The sequence below is a fragment of the Schistocerca serialis genome, chromosome 5, assembly GCF_023864345.2.
Source record: "Schistocerca serialis cubense isolate TAMUIC-IGC-003099 chromosome 5, iqSchSeri2.2, whole genome shotgun sequence".
NCBI classification, from domain to species: Eukaryota; Metazoa; Arthropoda; class Insecta; order Orthoptera; family Acrididae; genus Schistocerca; species Schistocerca serialis.
The window spans coordinates 722,672,713-722,696,304 of NC_064642.1; the positions used below are offsets into that span (position 1 = coordinate 722,672,713).

At 43.5% G+C, this 23,592-nt stretch overlaps 1 long non-coding RNA gene across 1 annotated transcript in view; it reads left to right on the forward strand.

The window, feature by feature from the left end:
* Positions 1–1,014: 1,014 nt before the first annotated feature.
* Positions 1,015–23,592, forward strand: part of LOC126482355 (uncharacterized) — a 171,769-nt gene continuing 149,191 nt past the window's right edge. The window contains exon 1 of the long non-coding RNA XR_007587635.1: positions 1,015–1,423. This is a non-coding gene — a long non-coding RNA (uncharacterized LOC126482355). The remainder of the gene's footprint in view (positions 1,424–23,592) is intronic.

Here is a 23,592-nt window from a genome sequence, read left to right on the forward strand (position 1 = left end):
CTTTTTGACTCTCCACATTCCTTGCAATTCGTTATAAGTCAATAAAGTTCGTTTAAGACGTAAATATCTTGTATTTGCACTAGTCTGCGAGCCATCGTTAGCGTTATTCTCTATTTTTATTAGCGCTGCATTTCAGTGTAATGGTGCTCATAACCGTAGGTTGCATACACTGTAGTTCCAAGAACAGTATTACCTCACACCAGTGAACCCTTAGAGTTTCTCTGCTGATGGTCCGTCATTCGCAGAATCCTTGAAATTTGTTCTGTTCGTTATTTGTTTAGCTTACAATTAATATTTTGGAAAGTGCGCCCTTAGTTTGATTTTCACTGTCTACAAGCGAAGGCCGTCATTCGGGCTAAGTGAAATGACGCTACGTTGCATCTAATGTGAACACACCTGCAGTGGACTGTGACATTGCCTTCTGTCTATTGTGAATATTCTTTAAAACAAATGCCGGCCGGTGTGACCGAGCGGTTCTAGGCGCTTCAGTCTGGAACCGGGCGACCGCTACGGCCGCAGGTTCGAATTCTGCCTCGTGCATGGATGTGAGTGATGTCCTTAGGTTAGTTAGGTTTAAGTAGTTCTAAGTTCTAGGTGGCTGGATGACCTCAGATGTTGTCCCATAGTGCTCAGAGCCATTTGATTTTAAGACAAATGCCGGACGGTACCGGTGAAAGGGCGCGGGCGATTTCCTCGCATATTCTTTCCCAATCCCAGCTCGTGGTCCCTCACTGACACCCCGTCGTCGACGTGCCGCAAATCGCCGAGCTTCCTTCCTCGCCCGCCGACTGTCCGGTTCGCTCGGCGTGCGCAGTTGGGCGGTCAGATGTAAACAAACGGGGCGTTCAGCGGCGCAGGGGCGGGAGCGAGCGGCACTGGCCGGCGCGGCGCGCGCTGCCTCCAGTTCCCCCCCTGCTCCGGCGTATTTACCTGAGCCGCCCGAGGCGCTGGCGCACCTTGAGTGGCCCGCCCGGTGTCCGGTCTTACCTGCACCGGCAGTCTGCGCCGAGCTCACGGCCGGGGCATGCGAGCGGCGGCTGTGTGCGTGCGGGCGGTGCGTGCTGCGTTTGCGTCTGCGTCAGGACACGCGCCACGTGCGACAAAGGAACTGCACACCGTCCGGTACTAGCCACTCCGTGCTGCCATCTGACATTAAACATACCGTAACACTCGTGTTTGTGTGAGAGGTTTGCCTCAAACGTCTCGTGTGAAAGTGACTTGACTGTGGCGGTGGAGAACTTTCGTCGAAGCGAGCCAGCTGTTTACCGCTTTTATCAGTCCCAGACGGTTCGCTCGCTTCAGAAATACACATTACTGCCCCCTACACCTTTCAGGACGAGCTCCCCAACCTCTCGGTGAAGCTGTACTGAACTTCAAACGTGGCCAATGTTGCTGGCGTCGCACTAGCCGCGCCGGCGCTCAGGTAAGCAAACAGCAGGCGGCATTCCGATACTGCTGCTCGCCAGCCGACGGCCGGGAACAACGCTTTCGCTGATCCCCACCACCTTTTCTGTCGCTCTGTTTTGTTGTTCTGATTGCGTCACGTAGACAAGAGCAGCTCCTATACACTTTCGGTATTCTTGTTCATATTGCAGTTCAAGATATTTCTCTCGCACCCGACTGGATCGGACTATCTTGATTCACACAGTGCACACCAGCGTGTTGCGTATTATTGCGATCGTATAATAAAAAAGATGTATTAATGCCGTTAATTGTTCGTCAGACAAATGAAGGTGCAAGAGTTGTAAGGATAATTGGAAGTACTGGGCTGAGGAGGCAGAAAACTGCTCACCTCTTAAACGAAGGTGCAGGTTGCCTGATCGGAAGAGAACTGCCGCACCGAACTTTGCTTAGACTTCGAATTTTGAACTCTTCTTAAGAGCAGAGAATTTAAACCCACAGAGACACACGCCCGGTGCTATAACGTGACTCATCATGCGTAATTTCTGTACAAAATCACAACAGCACTAGTCTAATAGCTGTTCAGCTTCCAGTCAGAAAATAATTTAAACAGAAGTTGCATCTGTAGTTATTAATTTAGTACGATCAGACGAAATAAGATACGAGGGTCTTCTGGTTTCATTAAGAAAATCTGCAAGAATTGTTGTAGCTTATCGTGCATTCTTTCCATTAAATGTACACTCGATACTGCTCATTTCTCTACAGTTCGCCACGAAGTATACGTATGGTGATTGCCCGTCAAACACTCGGTATAAACATTTCTCTTATCTGGCACACACAAATGCTTGTCACTGTCCTGCTTCTCAGAAAATACCCCTGAAATAATGTTCTCAAGAACTTTCCTTTGAGCAAAATACAATACCTGTACCGTATCTGCCCATTTTTTCCCCTCTTCTTTCGTGACTCGGTGATGTTACGTCTTCATCAGTGGATTTCCTTTTATTGTCCAGTCAGGCAATAAGTATATATTAGTTGAGAACACAGTTAAGTTGGAACTGTCATGGCCGGCCGGTGTGGCCGAGCGGTTCTAGGCGCTTCAGTCTGGAACCACGCGACCGCCACGTCGCAGGTTCGAATCCTGCCTTGGGCATGGGTGTGTGTGATGTCGTTAGGTTAGTTAGGTTTAATTAGTTCTAAGTTCTAAGGGACTGATGACCTCAGATGTTAAGTCACATATTGCTCAGAGCCATTTGAACCATTTTGGAACTGTCATGATATTAAAAAAAGCGTTTATCAAAAATACTTATCTTAACAGTACATGACGTCGTCGATGTGGACGTCAGTTTCCGTCATTACCGCTGTATTGAAATATCATATGTACGACAACAGACGGCGACACAGAAAAAAAAAGATAAAGTTGTTTTGCTCAAGGTAGAATCTTTAAAAAATGTACCTCTCGCTAAAACAAATGCGGACAGAAATTGTGAGGTTTCATAAAGAAAACATCAGCTCCAGATGAATACTCACACAAACACAGCGAAGTCTCGGCCTGGAGGCAGTGTAACAATATTGTTTTATAATACGACAGAAGGAACAAGTACATGTGGTTTCCACATACTAGGACCAGCTGGAACTGCAAGAAGTGAAGGCAGTGTTGGTGTTGCCTGTGCCTGGCACGGTTCCCGCCGCGCCGCGCCACACTGCCAGCCTGCACTGCACTACACTACACGTCAGCTCTTCCCCCGCGGAAGCCGCTACACACCGCCTCCTCTGCCCTCCCACTCTGTCATACCCACTTCGGCGTTGGCACGTGCCGCATAAACATGTTTATCGCTGCAACTACGGTGAACAAATATGACCCGTCAGTCAAAAATATTTTCTTTCTTTAAACAGAACACGTTTCGCCGTCTTCGCTTCAACTTCAGGACACACAATCAGGTGCAACCCTACCTTCTCTCGAGTCTGCCAACTAAAATGAATTTTGCACCTTCATATACACTCCGCAATCCAGTGTACAGTGCATATTAGAGGCTAGTAAGTAAAATTATTACCCACCGCCTGTCCTATCCCATTCCTGTATGGAGTGAAAGGAAAAATTACGAGATGTACGTCTCCGTGCGCATGATAGAACCTTATCCGGACAGAGCCACGTTTATGGGAACTGTAGATGTAGTAAAGGCCTTTGGTAATGTTGACTGAATACATTCGTTTGTAATCGGTGACAAATAAAGGGGGCAGAAGCTTATCAACAACTTGTACAGGAACTGGTCTGCTATTATGAGAGCTGAAGAAGATGGAATAGGAGAAGTAGTTGGGAGACGAGTCCCGACTATCTATGTCGTGTGCTCAGTACATTTTATATCGAATCGCTGTATTAGCTTAAGACATCTGAACTCTGCATCGGGTTCCATGAATTTAACACTTATTGTAATCGAATACCATACACTCCTTTTTGTTGTGAGCATTGGTTTTCCTATTTATCTTCAGTGCAAAGCAGCCATAGGCACCCAACAGTACTGCAGTGCTGCTTGTTACTAACTGAAAAATAGTTGATATATACTGAGAATATCAGCGATTAAGTCGAGCTGTCTTCGAGGGCTTACGGTGAGACTACTTTCGATTCTGTTGCATATACACGGCTGCGTACTGTGTAGTCCCGGCTTTTCTGAGTGTTAATCCTTAACCCTAGATTACCAAACCCTCGTAAAATTTACGGTTGCAGTTCGTACTGATTTGCGGTACCCGCCAATCTGGTATTGTCAATACAGGGTGTAAAATAGGACATTTTGTACGTGATGTTACAGTGCAGCCCTTAGAACTGTAATTAACCAGTGCATAAACTACAAATTATAACATCCTTTGAATAAAATATGTGGTGAAATTTAAGATGGTTTAGTAACAATGTAAAATTTTCCTGCCTTTAGTGTTCTAGGGGTAATAAGGGCCAGAATGTACAGTTATCTTGTGTCTAACAGGCAAAACTTATTTAGGCCAATTAAACGTGTTAGAAGGTGCCCGTATAACCGTATTTTGGTTATCAGTTAACGATATAGTGTATTAAACAACTTTCAGAAATATTACACTGAATCTGCATGTTTAGCTGCATCTACGATACATAAGATATCATGCTGCAAGGGAGTCGTGTTTTCTATGAACGTTTCTTGAAACCACGCTGGTTCGTTCAATAGCTTCTTCTCCAGGAATGTCATACTGTTTGAGATAACAGTACAGCCAACAACCCACATTGTAGCTAGGAATGGCACTGTGAATTCATCAGTTACTTCAATAAATACTGGCGCAGATCGATGGTATGGCCACAAGAATACAATTTCCGAGTAGCCAACATAACTATGTTATCATGGGAACCACGTAAAAATTTATATCAGTGTGAGAGTATGGGAAATAGGACCCAAACACCACTAAAATGTTTGTTTTTATTTACTTCCTTAATCATTGTAAACTTTAAGGGTACGGTGGGTACAGAATGTTTTAAGAAAATGTCGTGCGGTAATGTGTACAGCGTGTACACTATCTCACCACATAAAAATTATTCTCAACATAATTAAGTTTGACTATAGACTGCTCACAACGTGTAGTTTTCCGCTAAGAAGGTTGTTGCGATCCAACTAAATGGAAAAAAAAAATCAAAATTGTCAAAGGATGTTAATAATGAAAACTTCCGTAATGCCAAAGACATTAACTACTAAGTTTATTGCCAAAATATGTCCCTGCAGCGAAGAAAAAAGATTCTCAGCGAACAAGAATACTAAATTATTATTATTTATGTGATGTCACAAATCATAATTTAGCTGAGAGGCAGTTAAGAATTTCAGTCATTATTCGAGTATGTGTAATGCCGGCTGCTTTCAGCAAAGGCCCCGTCGTCAGTGCTTGTTTTAATGTCGGAGGTCGGACCTGCGGCGGAATGCAGTTGGGTACAAGGCTGCGCTAACGGCACCATGTTCTTGATGGTAGAAAATGCTTCTAGCCAACATAAATACCCGGCTAGCTGGTGCACTTACGGCTTTGCTCTGTGTAGTCCAGGGTATTAAGAGATCAGAAGAAGAGAGAGAGTATACAGTTTGCTTGCGTCGTGCGACACACAATAAAAGGAGAGCGTATAATCTGACGAGGCAGCAGCATTGTATATTTTTACTTAGATATTCGTGTTGACTGCATTGTTATGTAGGTACAGAAATGTTTCTCAAGTAAATAAAACGGCAGATAGAAAGAGCTGATACTGAGTATACCAGAAACGGCGATTTAATTTATACATACTTCTTTTTGCAGGATACTATAGTTAACTTATATAAAAACACAGCTCTCAATTATTCGTAGAATCGCCGAACAAATCACCGTAAGGCTACCACTGTTTCACCTATATAGTTACTCTTTACCCCGTATTCATTCTGCATAGAATTTCACACTTAAGATTGTTGAACGTTGTGACGCACTGGTCACTTAAAAAGAAAAAAAAAATTAAACGCTCTAAACGATGATACCGCTGATCGCACTAAACCCTCGCTATGCCCTAACGCTATTCTGATCGTAACTGCTGAAGTTTTTAGGAAATTAAGATCATCTGACTAAGGCTTCAAGTGCTACATCACACTATTGCCATTAATGATAACTGCTCATCAGTGCCCATTATTAACCGGCTTAAGAATACCGTAGCGACGAAATAGGTGTCGAATCATGTGCGGAACAATTAAGATAAACGATAGTGAACCAAGAAGCAAGCTTTTTATCTGATTGTTTCTTCGGGTCCATGTTGTAACTGTGGTCAGCAACGATTACCTTCATCGATCAGTGCTATGTTTTGGATCACAGCATTCTGGTTGCATCAATATGCAGCATATTCGTGTACAAAGACGTACAGATTCCCAGACCCTTCAGATTTATTTTCTCCTCTTCTCCGTCCACAATAGCCGTGTGTTTCTGCGCTGGCAGGTTTGGTCTGAACTACACTTCTGTTACAAAGTGCACCCTTGAAGTTCTTCCTCCTGTTGGCCTACACATGAGGCATTCTGCCGTGTTATAAAGGTCTTCCGATAAAAAAAAAAGAAGAGGTATGACAGACTGCTCCTTTCTTTAAATAAGATACATAATTTTGGCAGTATTGTTCAGATAAATATATGTGGTGAGAGAAAATTATTTTCTTAGTTTTCCCAGCTGCCGTTCTGTGTGAAATTTGGAAGCATGTACGAAAGTTAACTGTCTCTAAACAATAATAGGGTTTGATATTTAAGTAGTGTGGACAAGATGCTATGTGGCAGCAGTTAACTATCACTTTTTCCGTGTTTTTATGTCCTGGACCCCCTCCCCTTACAGAGGAAACTTAATTCTAAATGGTAAGAGGGACAAATCAGTGCAACATTGTATTGAAATAGGATAAAACAGTTTCATAGCTGATTTAGAACTGTTGTTTAAAATTTAAATCTGTTCAGTGTAAAATGATCAGTGGAATACGTAATTTTCCAGTGAAACGGGTGAAAAAAGTGTCATTAAACTAACGGCTACTCTGGTCGGTGTTCCGTCACGTTATTGAGTATGCAGCATCCAAAACAACTGACAGCACATTTAAGACTAAGTATACGTATAAAAGGAAAGTAGTGTAACGGAAAATTGGAAGCTGTTAGCCGTTTACTGTTGCAGATTTAGGGAAGGACTTAATGGCTCCCAATACCCATCCAAAGAAGACGTGCAGATCCACAGGATGAAAAACAGAAGTCAGTTAGACACTTTTTCTTTTAATTTGACTTTCTTTATTTCTACAAAATTTCCTTCTACAGCGATTAAATTTCCTGAGCGAATATATTTCTCTGGAAACACGCACAATGGCGACAGGAATCAGGGTAGTTAAAGTGGATGAATTAACTGAGCCTTTTCTTCTCTTTCCCCTCGACTCACTTGCATTTTGAGGCTGCCAGAGGGCTCAGGTGTACCGCCACAGGTTGGGTCGGTAGAGAGCGCGGGGGCTGCGCCAGGTTGTTTTCGCTACCTGCGAGGGCCCGGGCGCTGTCCCAACCGCGCATTGAAGTCTCCGGCGCGCACGCGCCGCTTCGTTCGGTTCTTTGTCCGGCGCTCAGCTGGTGGCTCGTGGTTGGTCGCTTGTGCGACCCACGCGCAGCGCCGCTCGGTCGACAAACACAGCCGCCTGCCTGCGCGCCACTCTACATGCTTTCGACATCACTCGCTACAAGACCCGAACAGCAGTTTCTTCTCGTCACGCGAGATTATATTACGGCAGATAACTCAGGGAGCTTGCCTTGTGAAGCATTACATGTATATGCGCGACTTGAAGCACTGTTTATCCTAGACTTCGCAGCAAAAGTCATGCAGTACTTTACTCTGCACCAGCTGTTTTGAGTTAGGAAATTTACAGAAACTACAAGCTTTTTAACGAATTCATTTACTCCAAAAGGCGAAGTAGCGCCAAAATTGTGTCCGATATGCTCATTGCGAAATTCTACACGAAACGGCAATAATTTTCCCACTAAAACTTTCCACCATCGGTAATCTAATCTCATTTTGTTTTTCGTTTTGCTCTGAGTACTAATATGCAGAACTGTGACAAGCTTGCGCATTTGAAAGTAAAGCACTTCGTGCTTTTGTTATTGTGTACAAGAACAACATAATTAGCGGGAGTTGTCTATAAAACATTCATGGTTATTTTAAAATTGGGTGGCACCCGAGTAAAATATTGGCACATATTGGTCTTTCTCCAGCTAGAAACGATGCAAGAAATCGCTTTTTTGCTATGATTTCCATTGTATAAGGGCAACAGAATCGCCAAAGGTGTTCCCTGGGTCGATTCGTTTGTTAACCAACAGCGTCAATGAAAATCTCGGACGAGAATCAACGGTTGAGTTTGCCTTTAAACATTAATAGGCTACACGTTGAACTTAAAGGACATCGACTATTCAAGACACTAAATAAATTTTCCACGATTTAATGCTCGAACATATTGGGAAGTCATGCAGTGTGGATTTTAACAGCTGTTTCCGCCGAATTTCCACGGTGGAAATTTTCAGAGGGTTGTAGCGTTGCCGGAAGGGCATCGAAAATGTGACTTCAAAAACCTGGCAGTCTTCGTACGACTTAATCATTTTATCGCGACTCTTATCCATAATGCTACTAGTTACTCAGATTATTTGTGTGAATAAGAAGCTGATGCATGTGTCTGTTCAAACTTTTCTTCTACTAATTTCTTGCTTCAACAGACACGAACCACAAGGAATAGTTTTCCCGACATAGTACAGCAACTCAAGAGAAACTAGAAAATGCGCTTTATTTTCTTTCTGCCCTCGCTGTTTTATTATCTCAAAACGACCGGTTTCGGGCGATGACAGACATATTCAGAAGTGTGAAAAGAAGTATAATACTATCCTTACAGTATTAAAGAACTACATTTTTCTGTATATGGTACAAACGATGTTCTCAATATTTCTTTTAGTTTCGGAGTTACCAGCCTTAACGGGAACACTATCAATTTTTCTGTCATATAATAAAGGCAAGCTCATATACTGTCGATTTGTACTAAAATTTAAAAGAAATTTGATGAGCACGTTCTAACGGATTTAGAAATACTATATAATTAAACAAAAAACATGACACACGATTTATGGGACTGACAACAAATTTTATTATATGGAAATGGTTAAAAGCTGTTTTAATATGAGCCACTAAGAGCAAAGTGGTGTAACTTAACTTTTCCCACTTCCGAGAAATGAAAGGTTTCGCTGAATGTAAATTCCAGCTTTACAATAATTCGTGCTTCATTTGATGAAATGTAAAATGAAATATTATAATTACGTTTACTACAGGCAGTTTAGTTATTTGTACCTTAAATTCCTTTTCTATAGGCCTTAAAAGTGGGAGTACCACCTTTCCTCTCAGACACTCTCATTTTCCGGTCATTTTAGATAATAATAGAACGATATACTGACGGAAAGTAAGTGTTATTTTGTAGACCACTTTTGATATATAACGGGAACTATCCGAGGACGACTTCGAAATACTTCCGATGTGGTTTCGTCACTCCATATGCGGAAGACATAGGCCCGATCTACTTGTAGCGCGCTTATGAGGGAAGTCGTCTCTTATGTCACGTAATTACGCGACACTGGCGTATAATTTGAGTGATGAGTTGTAGGCGCCCACATAAGAGAGAAGTGGCCCTTCTTCCCACCCACCGTCGCCGCCCGGCGTACCCAAGCGTTCCCCGCGGCCAGCCGGCTGCCAAATTACCGATGTTCCGCGGCCGGCGGCCGACGAATCGCGCGCAGCCTTCACGGTCCGGCTCCGATGAGCGCGCTGTCGGCGGGACCTCAAACCGTGCAGAGGCGGACAAAAAAAGAGGAAATATTCGCGCTAAGAAAAGCCGCCCGCTGACAGGTGCGCTGCTGCTGCTGCTGCTGCCTTTCTCTCGCCCCACGTAAAAATGTTTCCTTGTCTGCCCCCCCTCCAGACGACACAAATCACGGACACATCGACGCAAGGGATGGTGATGTCAGGAGACCATTATAGACGCGTACTTTAGCAGTGCTCAAAGCCGCTCTGACGACGCAGTGGCATTTGTGCAAGTAACATACAAAGTAATCAAATTAAGTCGTGTTTGGGTACGGGCAATTGGTGTCGGCAGCATTTCATTACTCAGCTTGCCTGCCAAGCTAACCGCTGTTTTCTTCTTCGTCAGTAAGCGTCACAGGTTTGACTAAATGCCGCACGAGGTGAATATTTCGAAAAAGAAAGGAGACAGCGAAATAATTAGAGAAGAGGTAGAAGTCAGCCGTCGGCTATTGCCTGAATGGGTACAGTAATGTACCAAGGGAACATGTCTAAAAGGTCAGTGACAAGAGTTGGTCATATGACGGAGCCCATCTGTCGTTTTATTCCTGTTTGGCTGCATAACGTCTACAAATGTATCATAATCTCTGTAGTGCTAGAGAACATCCTGTACATTCATTACAGAGTGTTGTTTGCTTCGCATCATTTTTCGAATTTTTTCGATCCTACACTCGAGTAGTGTGTTCAGTATTGGTAAAGTACGTACTAGACGTAAAGAGTATATTATGATACTTATTTAAACAGTTAGAAATGAGGGAGTGTCTTGCCGCATTATGGGCTTCTGTTTTTCCACGCAGTTTATCCACGACTTCCCAGACCATCTTTGTCGGTGCTGTATGCGACGACCAAAGTCGTCGGTTCGCCGTCACGTGTGCAGCCACTTTATGAGGCGGTGATGGAAAAAAAGTAATTACTGAAACTGATGTCGAAATGGCGTTTCGTCATCAAAAACTGTCAACTGTTGCACAATAGGACACCGAGCAAGATAAATTTAAAGTGGGATAGAACTGCTGTAGGCAGGGACAATATCCAGGGAAGTTCGCGAACTTCAGGAGAAGCATCGCAATCTAACGTCCATCACTATTGTAAAAGGTTCTTTCTAACATTACAGACGATCACAGAGAGAAGCAGGAGGTTAGAATTTAATGTCCCGTCGTTATATATGGAACACTAGCTCATTTGTAAGCGGGTTGAGAATGAAGCAGCATTGATAATTTTAACGAAATAACCAAACTTCAACCGAGGTAATTTAAAGAAACGACGGAAATCAGGATGAGGGGAGAGAAAATTGATGCCTTCCCCTCCCCCAACCTGCTTCGTCAGAACGCCAGTTTATTGTTTTAACCACTACTTCACTTTTAGCTACTTTGCCGGAAAAGAAACAACGTCCTAATACGTTGCAATGGTGTAGGACAAATAATCTTCAAATGGGGATGCTGTGCACGGCGTAATCACGCAGTATTGCCACACCTACCTGACACGCATTGCTGGGTCCCCGAAGTCTGAAGAGCAACCTATCTTCAAGGCAGACATCAAGGTATTGAATCCCAACCGCAAACAGATTTGGAAACGGATTTTATTTTGAGCAAACAATTTTCTACCATTTCCACCCATACATGTTCCAGTAATGATTGACCATCATTAGCATATTTCCTTTATTTTTTCTTAAAATTACTTACCGTTGTTCGTGTGCTTCTCTGTCGTCTGCAGTACAGCTTACATTTAGGATAGTTTGTCATATACAGTTTTGTGGTTTCCACGTTGTGAGGACGCCAAGATATTGTACTCGCAAACACACAGTGTATCACTATTTACGAGACACTGATGGCGGAAAAGATACAGCTTGTCAAGGCGAGTACAGTTTCACGGAGCCTCGACAATGTGGAAACGACAAAAAATCAGCTGCAATGCAGAATACGAACAGCTACGTGAACAACAGTAGGTCCTATTAAGAAAAAATAGAGGGTACATACCGTTGTTGTGGTCTCCATGCTACCCTATCCTGTGCAAGCTGCTTCATCTCCCAGTACGTACTGCAGCCTACATCCTTCTGAATCTGCTTAGTGTATTCATCTCTTGGTCTCCCTCTACGATTTTTACCCTCCACGCTGCCCTCCAATACTAAATTGGTGATCCCTTGATGCCTCAGAACATGTCCTACTAACCAGCCCCTTCTTTTTGTCAAGTTGTGCCACAAACTCCTCTTCTCCCCAATTCTATACAATACTTCATCATTAGTTATGTGATCTACCCATCTAAACTTCAGCATTCTTCTGTAGCACCAGATTTCGAAAGCTTTTATTCTCTTGTCCAAACTATTTATTGTCCATGTTTCACTTCCACACATGGCTACACTCCATACAAATACTTTCAGAAACGACTTCCTGACACTTAAATCTCCTCTCTACTTAGACCATCATCAGTTATTTTGCTCCCCAAATAGCAAAACTGCTTTACTACTTTAAGTTTCTCATTTCCTAATCTAATTCCATCAGCACCATCCGCGTTAACTCGACTACATTCCATTATTATTGCTTTGCTTTTGTTGATGTTCATCTTATATCCTCGTTTCAAGACACTGCCCCTTCCGTTCAACTGCTCTTCCAAGTCCTTTGCTGTCTCTGACAGAATTACAATGTCATCGGCGAACCTTAAAGTTTTTATTTCTTCTCCATGGATTTTAATACCTACTCTGAATTTTATCTTTTGTTTCCTTTATTGCTTGCTCAATATGCAGATTGAATAACATCGGGGAGAGGCTACAACCCTGTCTCACTCCCTTCCCAACCACTGCTTCCCTTTCATGCCCCTCGACTCTTATAACTGCCATCTGGTTTCTGTACAAAATGTAAATATCCTTTCGGTTGCTGTGTTTAACCCCTGCCGCCTTCAGAATTTGAAAGAGAGTATTCCAGTCACCATTTTCAAAATCTTTCTCTAAGTCTACAAATGCTAGAAACGTAGGTTTGCCTTTTCTTAAGCTAACTTCTAAGATAAGTTGTAGGGACAGTATTGCCTGATGACAGTGAAACATCACATCGAAAACAATACCGGGAATTAGGATTGGTAGCTCGATCTGGCAATCGGCTGTAGCACGTCCACTAACTACCACCGTCAATGTCACGTACCCTCATTTTCTGAGCCGCTGCAAAGAATGAAACAAAACTGACTTCTACGTGACTCAAACGTTCATTCGTTGCACGAGAAAGTCAAGTCTAGGGACAAATCCGGTGCTTTTCGAGGAGAACGGACCACTTGTTGACAATACATTTCACTCTCACCGTCCCACGAGCCTCCCATTAAAAAAAGAAAAAAAATCGCTCGATGCGCACAGTGGACAGGAAAATACGTGACGCCCTTTGTGGAGCTGGGCGAGGTTTTCCAAGTGTTGCTACTAGGACGACTACGTTTAGGAATTTTGGCGACTCTAGCGAGGCGGGGATATGCAGGAAGGAGCTGGCGCGCAGGCGCAGGTGCCTCGTCCAACGGCGAATCCACTCTACTCGTGTACCGTAACCTCGTTTCCCGCCGCAGCGCGCCGCGCGCGCCCTGGCAGTGACGTCACACGCCTTTCCTTTCTTCGCCCACGGAGCAGCAGCGGCAGCGGCAGCAGCAGCAGCGGCGAACGGGCGCTTCGCCTCTACAGCTGCTCCTCTGCTGCCAGATGCCTGCAGCTCGCGATAAGCCACACTGGCCTCTGTGCTCTGTTATCTCTGTCGCACACTATCTCCGCTGTGCATGTCAGTATTTGGAAAGTCCAATTTTGTAGCAAGTTATGGATAGGTAAAACTGCGCGCCTGTTTCTGCGATACGTGTGCACCAATGACAGCAAGTTGTTGTTGTTGTTGTTGTGGTCTTCAGTCCTGAGACTGGTTTGATGCAGCTCTCCATGCTACTCTATCCTGTGCAAGCTTCTTCATCTCCCAGTACCTACTGCAGCCTACATCCTTCTGAATCTGCTTAGTGTACACATATCTTGGTCTCCCTCTACGATTTTTACCCTCCACGCTGCCCTCCAGTACTACATTGGTGATCCCTTGATGCCTCAGGACATGTCCTACCAACCGATCCCTTCTTCTAGTCAAGTTGTGCCACAAACTCCTCTTCTCCCCAATTCTATTCAATACCTTGTCATTAGTTATGTCTTCTAATCTTCAACATTCTTCTGTAGCACCACATTTCGAAAGCATCTGTTCTCTTCTTGTAATTATTCTTGATTTTATTCTGACACACTCACCGATGTCTCGACTTGACTGTGTCTTTCAGTTCTGTGTAAATTATAAACGAGCGTTAACAGTGCAGGTCAATTCTGAAATTAGATTATGTGATACTGAAGTTACAGCCATCCAACTAAGAGCTGCGATGTATCAGGTACATTTTATCTATCTGGGCAAGTATGTTGCTTAGTTTCATGACTACGATGTTTTCATGCATACTCGTTTCGAACGTACACACACACACACACACACACACACACACCAAATTGGCGGAAGATAGCTGGGAAAGACGGGTATTGCTTCACAGGTAGCAGCTACTTGACGAAAACTGCCAGCAAATACATTATTTTAAAAATGCTATTTTGTCTAAAACTGACATGGTGAGACCGTGACTGTGTGCAATTAATGTAGGTTAATTCTAACAAAGAAGAAAACAGCAACCAGCCACTATTAATACTGCTATTTATTTGGGTAAATAGCGCCGTTACCGGTTTCGAACTGGCAAGTTCATCATAAGACGGCTGTTCACATGATTTTCAAGATACACTTTACATTATCGTCCGTTTTCGATTTTTATTAGTCCATTGTGGCGAAGTATTTTTGGTGGGTTGTTGCCCTACGGTAGAAAACAGTGTTAGAAGCGCCCTATGTGAAAATAACTAACCTCCAAACGATGAAATACAGCGTAAATAAATATGTGAGGTTAAATGGTTATGGTTATAGTTTACGCTGTATTTCATCGTTTGGAGGTTAGTTATTTTCACATAGGGCACTTCTAACTTTAATTTCTACCGTAGGGCAACAACACACCAAAAATACTTCGCCACAGTGGAATAATAAAAATCGAAAACGGACGATAATGTAAAGTGTATATTGAAAATCATGTGAACAGCCATCTAATGATGAACTTGCCAGTTCGAAACCGGTAACGGCGCTATTTACCTAAATAAACAGCAGTATTAATAGTGGTTGGTTGCTGTTTTCTTCTTTGTAAGAATTAACCTACATTAATTTTAAAAATCCTTCACAGTTAATGGTGCGAAAAGAAATGGTTTCCTACAGGAGACTATCGACACCTCTTGTGAATTTGTTTGTAGTACATGCAGTCAGTACTGCTGCACCTGTTCAAAGTTTCTCACTGTATTATGATTACCGCCATATCTGTTGTAAGATTGTGTTATGTTAATACGTCGGTGAGATTTTTCTTCGATAAGCACTCCACAGCAGGTTTGATATAAAAATGAATGGCAACGTTCGAAACTAGTCACCATTATAAAATACACACAACTGTGACACAAGTTTTGAACAAGTAATTATAAAATCTTAAGTTGCTGGTCCTTTACCAACAAAATGTTGGAACTGCGTACAGGTTGAAAGTCTTATTTTAACCAAATTTTACACGATTTGTCAGTGTTACTGATATCAGAGACGAAGCAGAAGCCTCGAACGTTTCCAGTCATTCGTAGAAAAAACCTTTCGTTCATTCCCTGCGTGTAATTCATAATTGTTTTATTCCAAGATGATTTTTAAGATTAGCCGTATCTGTCAAAAGAACGAAATAATTTGAGTGTAAATATCTCTGTGAAACATTTTGTAATCATTGCATGACAGCAATGTGACATGGAAAAAATGATGTGTGAATTAATTTCCTTATGTCTTAGTGAATACGTCGAAGGAATGTACCAATAAAGGAAGAAAATACTTGGAACAACTCACTGTCATGTAGTCTTTGCGGACAATATCCAGACTATAGCAATATTTTTCAGTATACGTTTATTTACTTATTTATTGTCAGGGCTGTCATAATGTGCGCAGACATTATTTGCGGTGGAGGACGCTGCCCTGATTTTAATCAGAACTCAGCATAGATTTGGTCGTGGCTTGAACAAGTTTGAAAGCTGGTGCAAAGTCTGTCAGGATGAAGCCAGCGTTTATCATGGTGCCACAGCAGTCTTACAGGATGATCGGCAGAGGTTTAGCGGGCTCGACATGCTTTGACAGGTGTTACGTTGCGTTCAAGTAGGTTTTAAATGTTTACTGTCTTCACACCTACATTCTTTTACACCAGTTTGTACGTCAGGCAAAGCAGGCGGTAAATAGGTCCAATCGAATGTTTACTCGATCCAGCGACATGTAAAACGAGCTATGAGGTGTCGCGTAATTACTATCTGTAGTTGGAGATTCTGCCGACGAGAGTTGCCGGCGAACAGTTGGAACGCATGCGCGCCGTGATAGGCCAGCCTCGTGCGTTCCGCAAACATCCAACGGCCGCGATAAGTTTGAACCGGGAGCTGGCGCAGTCGAGGAGGCTGCGTTGCGGTAGTTGCAGCCGCAGACCATCACGGCTCTCAAACTGTTAGCTTCGTTGGACAGTACACGCCGGCGATAGCTTCAGCTGCTTGATTTGGAGAGGTTGTTCCTTTTTCCACAACCGGAGTTATTCCTCATTAAGTCTCTCTACAGTGGATTTTTATTGTTTATTTATTTATTTATTTATTTATTTATTAGTTGCAGTTTTTACATGACCTGCGCTCTAGGTGCTACTGCAGGCTTTGGTTCACATTACTATTATTAAGATAAGTAGTTTATTAATTACTTGTTTCTATCCTTAGCTGAGAAACTCGCCGGCCGAAGTGGCCGTGCGGTTAAAGGCGCTGCAGTCTGGAACCGCAAGACCGCTACGGTCGCAGGTTCGAATCCTGCCTCGGGCATGGATGTTTGTGTTGTCCTTAGGTTAGTTAGGTTTAACTAGTTCTAAGTTCTAGGGGACTAATGACCTCAGAAGTTGAGTCCCATAGTGCTCAGAGCCATTTGAGAAACTCGACGTTGCTCGGACATTTATTTATTCCAATCATTTACTAGTTCATCCCTCCCTCTATCTGTCTATGATCCTGTTATCACCCCCACCCCGATGGGACGTTGATAGTTTTTACCTACACAGTATTTCTTTGCAGATAGTAAGTAAAGCGTGTAGCAAGTTCGGTTGAAATCGATCGGGTGCTTAACAGGAGATGTTGAACATATCCGTATGTGACATACTCATATACTTAGCGCACATACATATATCTGGCACTGATGTTTTACGCCATATAACTTAAGAGAAGATGTTAATGTGATGTTCATCCGTGTGGCTTGATCTTAGGCCACGAAACACGTTGCCAAATTTACTGGCTCGCTGCAACGTATCATTTTCGCAATCTGCTTGACACACTGAACATAAGAAATGGGAGAAAAATTGCACACCATTCTTTTAAAAGTATTCAAAGTTAACTAAATACCAACCGTCGATACCGAACATTTTTACTCCACCACTTCTCATCTACCCCCCTTATCCCTAGTGGTAGTGCGATACGCATATAATAATTCACGTACCTAACAAATGTGGCTAAAATTGCTCGAGGTGCTTCTGAGTTGCTTCAATACCACCGCTCCCTTTTCATTTCTACCCATGTGACATGTAGGTGGTTCCTAATCCCACAGTGCTACTTTCCAGATACTAAATAGCGAATAAACCACCTTCATACTCGAACTCCTCTGTATAAAACAACTTAAAACTTCTTACTGCTTTACATATGAGTTAATGTCTTAAACATTTGACGTTAAGCATGTAAGTGAGAAAAAGTTTACGGAACGTTTGGAATTATGTTTAAAGTTCGTTGAAGCGGCTAAGTGTCGAGCGCTGGGTGACTACAGTCTGGTATTTCGCACTACGTTTTCAGAAAATGTAGTTTTTCACGCATCTCTGTGTTCGTGACCTCGTATCTCATACAGTGATATAATTTTGTAGGCACATTGTGTGGTATATGTGTATACTATCTGCGAAATCTGCTGTGAATAGAATTTGTGGTAAGAAGTAATAGATCAAAGCGTCATCCGTGATGCGTTTTACTGTATGAACATCGAAAAAACGTCGAAAACGTAGTAAGCGGTAAATGTTTTTCCTTTCATCATTTTGTGGAGCCTGTAGCGAGGAAAAGCTTAATAAAGGTTTGAAATTGTGTATAAAGTCCGTAGCATGTCGCTAAGTGCTTTCATTCTGAAACACTGGATGAACCAGAGTAGTCTGGATATTTGCACGCTGTGCGTTGCGCTTTTCTTCCTGTCCATTTCAGAGGTAGGCGGTCCTTATGCGCACAGTGCTACCTTCCAGATAGCAAGTGATATATCGAATAATTTAGGAGGAAATGTTGAACATACATACATACATACATACATAAATACATACCTATAGGGCGTGAACAAAAATAATGGAAACACCAAAAACACTACGCACTACCGTGCCTCATAGGGTGTCAAAAATCCGTTGGTATTCAAAACACCTTCTAAATACAGCTCTTATATTTCCAGAATGAGAATTTCACTCTACAGCGGAAGGTAGGAGACGAGGTACTGGCGGATGTAAAGCTGTGAGTTAATTTTACGTCTGAAGTTTTATCTCCGTTAAGAATGGTATGCTCTGCTTTGTTCGCTAGGAGCTCTTCAAGCTAATTACAAAGCCGGTCTGATATTCCGTTCACTCGTACTTTGTTCATTAGCTGACTATGCGACTGCACCTAACGCCTTTCGAAAGTAACGGAACACGCCGTCAATATGGGCGCAAGTGTCCACGTCAACAAACAGAGCGAGCTAGAGTTCATACAATCTTCGCGGGGTGCATGTTGATTCCTACAGAGGAGATATCTCCGTATGTACAAACTATTTTATGACCGGGGCCATGCTGTTGTTTCTGTTTCATTTGATAGACACCACGCCAGAGAACGACGCTGCTGAGTGATCAAAGCTGTGCGAAACGCTGCAGCTTGCTATGCCACGTTACGGCGGCGCCCTCGGCTGCATTCGCCCCTTTTAGTTACAGCAAAAGCCGCACACCTTGAGCCGCGCTGTTGCTGTAATGACAGATATGCGTGTCTGCGCTTTCCTGCCTATTATTCGCTTCAATGTCGTTTCGAAGCAGCGCATAGGGCGCCTATTTCCTCGCGCGACTTAATCAATCGCCACTGCGTAACATCGCATTTCACGGGACTCTGCGCAATTTCCGCAGTGCACAACCAGCCGAATCATCTGCAATGGTGAGGTAGTCACGCGTGTCCGAATGTTGGTTGCAGCTGTGAAGGAATGCTCGGAAAAGCTTAGCGGGTAACTGTAAAGTGAATCTTTCGTGTCTGCTTTTCTGTGTGTGCTGCGATTGTGAGGAATTACCTGGATTCGCTAGTCACTGAAACGATGTGTTTGAACACAAGACTCACGTTATACAGCCGGTGTTGACGGTTTAGTACCAACACATTGGCTGCTTTTGTTTTGTGCTCACCGAGCCGGCGATTTTCACCGTTAAAAACTTTGTTTAAGACATTCTTGACTTGCCTCGTCAAGTCTGGATAAAACTTCAATTAGCATCTCCTTTATCTTCTTAGATTTTCGGAACAGGGGTCTTGTCCTGCGTCCTGTTAAGGACAGTCTCCGTCTGCGTCCTTAGAATTCAAAAGATTTCTTGTCAGTGCGGAAGCAACTACATGGGCCAGTCTATCCGTTCCCTTATCGACTGAACATTAAATATCGTGAACTTGAGAAATCAGCAGCCGGCCGCGGTGGGCGAGCGGTTCTAGGCGCTACAGTCTGGAACCGCGCAACCGCTACGGTCGCAGGTTCGAATCCTGCCTCGGGCATGGATGTGTGTGATGTCCTTGGTTAGGTTTAAGTAGTTCTAAGTTCTAGGGGACCGATGACGTTAGAAGTTAAGTCCCACAGTGCTCAGAGCCATTTTTTGCGAAATCAGCAGTTGTTGAGCACAGTCCGTAAAAAACAGAATTATGTTTGATGAAACTAAAATCTTGTCCCACGCTTCTGCGTACTGGGTTTCTGTTAATAAATAAGCGGGAAAAATTAGAATATTACGAGACTGGTTTTAACCGGCACAGCGGCTATAGTCGTAGAGGTGCGTTGAAACAAACTCTCCACGCGCAGAACTGTTTACGATCCTACGAGAGCAGCGGCGCATGACGTAATGATGACGTGCGCCGTCTATGGCCTATAAATGGACACAGTACCAGCAGCCGCGTCTTCCTGACGAAGACGATGGAGGATTTCATCTGAAGCTCGAGATTTTACACATATTTCACGCGGCAAGTAAACGAGAATGTTTTACTGAAGGACGTCGTCGCGAGAAACTTCGATCTCCTAGAAACAGTTGTTGGAAAGCAGTGAAAGTTTCAGAACGCACGATTGCAGTTTCTCAAGCATTTCTACAAATGTCGAAATATAGCCCTTAATGTTTCTTTTTGTACAGGTTTTTCTTAACTTAATAAACTCTATGTGAGCGTGTTTACTAAGTTCGGTCGAAAACTGAAATGTATTTTCAAGAGCTAAGCTAGGAACTACGAACATGATGCGGATAAACGGAATTAGAAGTTAAGAAATAGTAAGAAATTACGTATCTGCAAATTCTGAGACGGTACTTTACAGCTCATCATAAATTTTCATAAAATTAATAAATTGCTTGCGATACGTATAGAACAAGAAATAATTTCATGTTTGATTCGATGTTCGATACCAGATCCTTGCAGTATTCTTGTGGTGTCACCGCCAGACACCACACTTGCTAGGTGGTAGCCTTTAAATCGGCCGCGGTCTGGTAGTATACGTCGGACCCGCGTGTCGCCACTGTCAGTGATTGCAGACCGAGCGCCGCCACACGGCAGGTCTAGAGAGACTTCCTAGCACTCGCCCCAGTTGTACAGCCGACTTTGCTAGCGATGGTTCACTGACAAATTACGCTCTCCTTTGCCGAGACGATTGTTAGCATAGCCTTCAGCTACGTCATTTGCTACAACTAGCAAGGCGCCATTATCAATAGCTATTTATCTTGTGATGCATGTACCGTCAGACCGATGTTCACCAATTATGGATTAAAGTTAAGTATTCCAACAGCTACGTACTTTATTTACTAGATTCAAATCCTTTAATTGTTCCAGACCTCACGCCAGCCTGCGTGAGCTTAAACGCGTGCCTTTCGGCTTCACCTCCTAGTGGCTTGGTTGTCTTGCCAAGTCACAACAATTCTTATTGTAGCATAAGAAATAGTTTCATATTTGGGTCGATATTTGTAGTACGTTCTCGCAATACATCTACATCTATACAGATACTTCGCAAGCCACTGCACGGCGCATGGCAGAGGTACCCTGTACCACTACTAGTCAATTCCTCTCCTGTTGCACTCGCAAACAGAGAGAGAGAAAAATATGATGGCGGTGGAGGTGGTTAGTGTTTAACGTCCCGTCGACAAAGAGGTCATTAGAGACGGAGCGCAAGCTCGGGTTAGGGAACGATTGGGAAGGAAATCGGCCGTGCCCTTTCAAAGGAACCATCTCGGCATTCGCCTGAAACGATTTAGGGAAATCACGGAAAACCTAAATCAGGATGGCCGGAGACGGGATTGAACCGTCGTCCTCCCGAATGCGAGTCCAGTGTGCTAACCACTGCGCCACCTCGCTCGGTGAAAAATATGACTGTATGCCTTCGTATGAAACCTAATTTCTGGTATGTTAACTTCATGGTCCTTACGCGAAAGTTTTGTTTGATGTCGGCAGTAGAATCACTCGGCTATCAGCTTCAAATGTCGGTTCTCTAAATTCTCTCAGTAGTGTTCCTTAAAAAGAATGTCGCCTTCTCTCCAGGGATTCCTATTTGAGTTCCGTGACTCGTTCGTGTTGTTTGAATCTACCGCTAACATATCTAGCAGCCCGCCTCGGAATTGTTTCGATGCCCTCTTTTAATCCGTCCTAGTACGGATCCCAAACACTTCAGCAGTACTCAAGAATAGGTCGTACGAGCGCCCTATATGCGGTGTTCTTTACAGATGAACTGCTCTTTCTAAAATTCTCCCAATAAACCGAAGTCGACCATTCGCCTTCGCTGTCAGAATCCTTACACGCTCGTTCCATTTCATATCGCTTTACAACGCTACACCCAGATATTTAAATGACTTGACTGTGTCAAGCAGGACACCAGTAATGCTGTATCCGAACATTACGAGAGTCTTTCTCCTAGTCATCCGCATTAAAACATTTTATCTACATTTAGATCTAGCTACCATTCACCACACCAACTAGAAATTTTGTCTGTCGTATTGTATCTTCCTACAGTCACTCAACTTGCACACCTTACCGTACACCACAGTGTCATCAACAAACAACGGCGGGCCGGCCGCGGTGGTCTAGCGGTTCTAGGCGCGCAGTCCGGAACCGCGCGACTGCTACGGTTGCAGGTTCGAACCCTGCCTCGGGCATGGATGTGTGTGATGTCCTTAGGTTAGTTAGGTTTAAGTAGTTCTAAGTTCTAGGGGACTAATGACCACAGTAGTTAAGTCCCGTAGTGCTCAGAGCCATTTTGAACCAAACAACGGCACATTGCTGCCCACCTTGTCGGCCAAATCATTTATGTACAACAGTGGCCCTGGGGCACTCCTGACGTTACCCTTCCCTCTGATGGACACTCGCCGTCGAGGACAACTTACTAAGTTGTATAACTTAAGAAGTATTCGAGCCACTCACATACCTGTGGACGTATTCCATATGCTCGCAACTTCGTTAACAGCCTGCAGTGGAGCACCCTGTCAAACGCTTCCCGGAAATACAGAAATTCTTAAATTACACGAATTTTAACACACGATTTTAGGTATTTTAACATATATACTGAACTAATGTTGCGTAAATGTTCTGTTACGTAATAACTTAAGTACAGGGCTATTACAAATGATTGAAGCGATTTCATAAATTCACTGTAGCTCCATTCATTGACATACCGGTCACGACACACTACAGATATGTAGAAAAACTCACAAACTTTTGTTCGGCTGAAGCCGCACGTCAGGTTTCTGCCGTCAGAGCGCTCGAGAGCGCAGTGAGACAAAATGGCGACAGGAGCCGAGAAAGCGTATGTCGTGCTTGAAATGCACTCACATCAGTCAGTCATAACAGTGCAACGACACTTCAGGACGAAGTTCAACAAAGATCCACCAACTGCTAACTCCATTCGGCAATGGTATGCGCAGTTTAAAGCTTCCACAGCCGACGGTTTGGAAAATCTTACGGAAAAGGCTAAAGCAGAAGCCTTACCGTTTACAATTGCTACAAGCCCTGACACCCGATGATAAAGTCAAACGCTTTGAATTTTCGGCGCGGTTGCAACAGCTCATGGAAGAGGATGCGTTCAGTGCGAAACTTGTTTTCAGTGATGAAGCAACATTTTTCTTAATGGTGAAGTGAACAGACACAATGTGCGAATCTGGGCGGTAGAGAATCCTCACGCATTCGTGCAGCAAGTTCGCAATTCACCAAAAGTTAACGTGTTTTGTGCAGTCTCACGGTTTAAAGTTTACGGCCCCTTTATCTTCTGCGAAAAAAACGTTACAGGACACGTGTATCTGGACATGCTGGAAAATTGGCTCATGCCACAACTGGAGACCGACAGCGCCGACTTCATCACCGCACTTCCATCATGATGTTCGGCATTTCTTAAACAGGAGATTGGAAAACCGATGGATCGGTCGTGGTGGAGATCATGATCAGCAATTCATGTCATGGCCTCCACGCTCTCCCGACTTAACCCCATGCGATTTCTTTCTGTGGCG